Raw genomic sequence first — 6,000 nt, forward strand, 5'->3', positions numbered from 1 at the left:
CATTTGGCTTACGGCACGTCAGAGGTGGCATGAGCCAGGGGATCCCCAGTCCCACCTGGGGAACAAAGGTACTTTGACCATGACATTCATTAACATTGTGTGGTATTAAGACGCATTTGAGTACTTACCTAAGTTCAAAAATGAAAACAAAATGCACATTGAGAATTTTAACTGTTACGATCTTAAGTGATTTAAATCTAAAAAAAAACTTCAACAAGTTTCAGTCAGAGGAAAAGAGTACAAAAGAAAACACCTGCTCCTGGAGTGCTTTGATTCACAGGCCATCTGGTGTAGCTGAGAAACAAAGCATAGTCACTGGGGAGGATACTTGGGTACATGGGGAATATAAGGGGCATGGAATGTGGGTGAGGGTTGGGGGGGGGGGGGGGTTGTGAAGGGTTTGATGAGCCAGGCATTCATCTTTACAACTGGGCAGATGTCCCAGTTAACAGAGGCGGGCATTCTAGCCTGCCAGCCCCACCATCTGTCTATCCCTGTTGTTGCCTGTCACTGGAGATGCCAGTCTCCATCCTGGCCCCACAACAGTAAAAGATCAATAGTAAAGCTCTTATTCAAACCAAGCTGCTATTTATAGATTAAATACCGCGCTTGCTTCATTGCTTCAATCACAAACCTATTCTCAAAAGCATTTAAACACCAACGCAACTCACAAGAGAAGGCCGCCACTTGCAAGTTCTCCTCCATGTCGCTCACCATTCTAACTTGGAAATATAGCGGCTGTTCCTTCACTATCACTGGGTCAAAATCCTGAACTCCCTCCCTAACAGCACAGTGGGTGTACCTACACCAGATGGACTGCGAGTCAGAGGTCCAGGCTTTGGAACATGATTTGAAATCTCAAGTAATGGCAACCACAAAACTATTGGATTGCAGCCAGAGCCCAAATGTGACTCCCTACCCCACAGCAATGTGAGCGACGCTTAGGTAAAGTTGTCAAGGTCCCAGATGAGCGTGGGCTGTGACTGGTGGTGATTTATCCTGAGGATCTCCACACCTCAGGCGAGGGGCAAGGTCGAGAAGACATGGATGGGCCTTCATGAATAACCTCAGCTGGTACGGGAATTGAACCCACGCCGTTGGCATCGCTCTGCATCACCAACCAGCCAACTGAGTTAATCTGACCCCCCCCCAAATGGAAATGTCAGGAGTGGGATGTTGCTTAATTGCCCTTTGAAATGGCGCAGAAAACCACTCCGGGGGAGTGGCACGGTGGCACAGTGGTTAGCACTGCTGCCTCACAGTGCCAGGGAGCCAGGTTCGATTCCGGGCTTGGGTCACTGTCTGTGCGGAGTTTGCACGTTCTCCCCGTGTTTGCATGAATTGAAGGGATTTGTTGTCTGCCGTGGTTCAGCGTGGAGCTCCCCCACCGCGCCTCGGAAGCTAATTACACAATTATCAAACAAGATTTTCCTTTCATAAAATTATGTTGACTTTGCCTTGCACAGTGGTTAGCACTGCTGCCTCACAGCGCCAGGGGCCCGGGTTCAATTCCCAGCTTGGGTCACTGTCTGTGTGGAGTCTGCACATTCTCCCCGTGTCTGCGTGGGTTTCCTCCGGGTGCTCCGGTTTGCTCCCACAGTCGGAAAGACGTGCTGGTTAGGTGCATTGGCCATGCTAAATTCTCCCTCAGTGTACCCGAACAGGCGTGTGGCAACTAGGGGATTTTCACAGTAACTGCATCGCAGTGTTAATGTAAGCCTACTTGTGACACTAGTAAATAAACTTAAACTTAAAGATGCGTGGGTTAGGTGGATTGGCCATGCTAGATTAGCCCTAGTGTCAGGGGGATTGGCAGAGTAAATACGGGAATAGGGCCTGGGTGGGATTGTGGTCGGTGCAGACTCGATGGGCCGAATGGCCCCTTTCTGCACTGTAGGGATTCTATGATTCTACAGAAAAGTGGACAAGTGAAATTCAAACCAGCAGCTCACCACCACCTTCCCAAGGGGCAATTAGGGATGGGCAATAAATGGCTGGTCTGACCAGCGACACCCACATCCTGCGACAGAATAAAAAGATGGCGGATAGCGCAAGACACAAACGGTGCTGTGCTCTTGCTGTGGATCGCGCTTCATTCCTCTCGCTGCTCTCAAACGTTTAGACAAAATGTCAAATGGAAAGGGTGATCAGAAAGAAATAGCGCTGGCCTTGCGCAGGGAAGGCATATCCCCGGTGAGTGATAAGCAGAGAAACAGCAGCAATTCCAACCAACTGCCTCCATCAATAACTCGAGCTTTTAATCCGTGCCACAAAATGTTCTCTTCCAACAGAAAATCAAAGTATTAAAAAAAATACCAAGCACACAGCAAGTGTGTCTCAGAGTTACACTACCTGACCCGCACTGCAAGCTGGAAGACTTCTATTTGACCGGGTGTTTAAATCAAAGCACCTGGCTGAATGACAAAATTAACCAACTATGTTGCCACACAGCCTGCAGCTGAAGTTGATTCAAGCAGCGGTGGAAGAGCAGAGAGCAGCAGGGACTTATACAAAGATTTACATACAGATCCCCACATGGAAAACAAGGGAACTGACACCATGGGAACTACAGGCCAGTCAGAATTACATCAGTCATCGGAGAAAATGCTGGAAGGCATTCTGACACAAGTGATAACTGGACACTTCGAAAAGCTGAATATAATTGAGTTTATTTATTCGTGTCACAAGTGTTTATTGTGGCTCGGTTGCCTCAGTTTTCCTTGTGGGCGGCGCGGTGGTTAGCGCCGCTGCCTCACAGCGCCAGGGACCCGGGTTCAATTCCGGCCTGGGGTGACTGTCTGTCACCTTCTCCCCCGTGTCTGCGTGGGTTTCCTCCCACACTCCAAACATGTGCAGGTTAGGTGGATTAGCCATGTTAACTTGCCCCTTAGTGTTCGGAGGATTAGCAGGATAGGTGCGTGGGGTTACGGGGATAGGACCTCATGGGATTGTTGTCGGTGCAGACTCGATGGGCCGAATGGTCTCCTTCTGTACTGTAGGGATTCTATGAAGTAGGCTGACATTAACACTGCGTTGAAGTTACTGTGAAAATCCCCTAGGCAGCAGCGCTAACCACTGTGCAAGGCAAAGTCAACGTAATTTTATGAAAGGAAAATCTTGTTTGATAATTGTGTAATTAGCTTCTGAGGCGCGGTGGGGGAGCTCCACGCTGAACCACGGCAGACAACAAATCCCTTCAATACACAACTTCTAAGGCAAAGAGAATTGTTACCAACTTCTGCTGCCGACAGCTTAATTGATTCTGGCACATCACCGTCACCTTTCCATGACCTGGAAGTTTATTAATGAGTGGATGTGGAACCAACATTTCAGAGGCTGCATCTTTGAAGACTGGTAACAACTCGGAACAGGGTGGTAATTGGAAGGGGAGGTTTAATAGACAGCCCCTGTAGTAAACAAACGCATCGATTTATCTCTCAACCACCAACTTAATAAAGATGCAGCACCATTTTATCATACGGCAAGGTCATCGCCCATTCCCTCTCCCCCACCCTCCCCCGGAGAGCGTAGAAGAGCAGAAGGAATCCATGTCAACTCTCGCTGATAGGTCAGAGAGCGAGCTGCAGGCTGCATTTACAGCAGACTTTCTTGTTGAGAATCGACACCTGGGAAATGGGGAGCGTTGAGGTGATTGAGAACCTGGTTACCAAGCAGAGTCTTTCTAAAATTCTTTACCAGGGTTGCCAACCATCCAGGATTGGCCTGGAGTCTCTGCGAATTAAAGATCGGTCTTCAGGCCACTCCTGGAGAAACATCATCGGGACACATTTTTGCTTCTTAATTGTCTTTGAACATTCCCGTTCCCAGCTATTCCGGTGGGGTTGGGGCTGTTTGGCTGACAATCATGCATCGTCCAATTGGGAATTTAATCTTTTTGCTTTCCAAATTGGGGCGGCCTGGTGGCACAGTGGTTAAAAAGTGAAGTTTATTTATTAGTCACAAGGCTTACATTGACACTGCAATGAAGTTACTGTGAAATTCCCCTAGTCGCCACAGTCCGGCACCTGTTCGGGTCAATGCACCTAACGTGCAGACTCCGCACAGTGACCCAGGTCCCTGGCGCTGTGAGGCAGCAGTGCCACTCTGCTGCCCTGTTAGCACTGCTGTCTCACAGCGCCAGGGATCCGGGTTCAATTCCCGGCTTGGGTCACTGTCTGTGTGGAGTCTGCACGTTCTCCCCGTGTCTGCATGGGTTTCCTCCGGGTGCTCCGGTTTCCTCCCACAGTCTGAAAGACGTGCTGGTTAGGGTGCATTGGCCGTGCTAAATTCTCCCTCAGTGTAACCCAAACAGGCGCCAGAGTGTGGCGAGTAGGGGATTTTCACAGTAACTTCGCTGCAGTGTCAATGTAAGCCTTACTTGAGACGCTAATATATAAACTGGCGTAGGAAGGCAGTGCGTCACAAGGATGGATGTGTTGGCCGACGAATGGCTGGAGTGTGGGGGCAAATCATGTGATGAAACTTCCAATAAATAATTCAATCACAGTTGGCGACCCGAGATGTGCACATCACTGAACGCCAGCATTTGTTGCCTATCCCTAATTGCCCTTGAACTGAGGGACTTGCGAGGACATTTCAGGGGCAGTTAGGTGTCAAGCACATTGCTGTGGCTCTGCAGTCGCGTGTAGGCCAGACCAGGCAAGGACGGCAGGTGGGTTTTGATGATAATCGGTGCTAATTTGGGGTGGCACGGTGGTTAGCACTGCTGTCTCACAGCGCCAGGGACACGGGTTCGATTCCCGGCTTGGGTCACTGTCTGCGCGGAGTCTGCACATTCTCCCCGTGTCTGCGTGGGTTTCCTCCGGTTGCTTCGGTTTCCTCCCATAATCCACAGATGTGCGGGTTAGGTGGATTGGCTGAGTGTCAGGGGGGTTAGCAGGGTAAATAAGTGGGGCTACAGTGATAGGGACTGGGTGGGACTGTGGCCGGTGCAGACCCGATGGGCTGAACGGCCTCCTTCTGCACTGTAGGGATTCTGTACTTCTGTGATCCCCGTGATAGAGGGACTTAAACACAAGGTTGAGAATTTTAAAGCAGAGGCAATGCCAAATGAAGAGGCAACACAGGTCAGTGGGCACAGAGGGTGTGGATCACTGGGGTGTGTGATAAGAACAGAGAAAATTACAGCACAGGAACAGGCCCATTGGCCCTCTAAGCCTGCACTGACCATGCTGCCCGACTTAACTAAAACCCCCTATCCTTCCGGGGACCATATCCCTCTATTCCCATCCTATTCATGTATTTGTCCAGACGCCCCTTAAAAGTCACTGTTGTATCCGCTTCCACTACCTCCCCCAGCAGTGAGTTCCAGGCACCCACCGCCCTCTGTGTAAAAAACCTGCCTCGTACATCTCCTTTAAACCTTGCCCCTCGCACCTTAAACCTGTGCCCCCTAGTAATTGGCTCTTCCACCCTGGGAAAAAGCTTCTGACTGTCCACTCTGTCCATGCCCCCTCACGATACGGGCAATGCAGAGTTTAGCTTGAGTGGGTGTCGGAGGGGGCAAGGATCCGGAGCTGGAGCAGGCAATTTGAAATTCTTATCCTGAGGTGTTAACGAAATCATCACGTTTAGTTTGTTTGGAGAGCAGCCAGCAATCCTCCAAAGCATCTGGATGTGATGCTGAAGATGATAAACGGAATAGACAAGCTAATTTAGACGCATTAATTCAGTGGGTCTGTGTGCTTAAGGCACGGGAACCTCAGGAATGATTAAAAGGAAGAAAATCATTACCTTCCAAAAGAAGAGCGAGAGAAATCCGGCCCAACCAGAGGGGGGTTTGAAATCTGTGCAGGGCTAAAGGGTCTGCAGTTAAACCTCGTCGCTAATTGAGAATGGGTAATGGGGATGGGGCGGGGGTCTGGACGGGGGGGAGATATATTTAAATTAACATCTGAACAAGGATGTGGAGGCTTTGGAGAGGGTACAGAAAAGATTTACCAGGATGTTGCCTGGTATGGAGGGCATTAGCTATAAGGA

This window comes from Mustelus asterias, chromosome 9 (genome assembly GCF_964213995.1).
Source record: "Mustelus asterias chromosome 9, sMusAst1.hap1.1, whole genome shotgun sequence".
Classification (NCBI taxonomy): domain Eukaryota; kingdom Metazoa; phylum Chordata; class Chondrichthyes; order Carcharhiniformes; family Triakidae; genus Mustelus; species Mustelus asterias.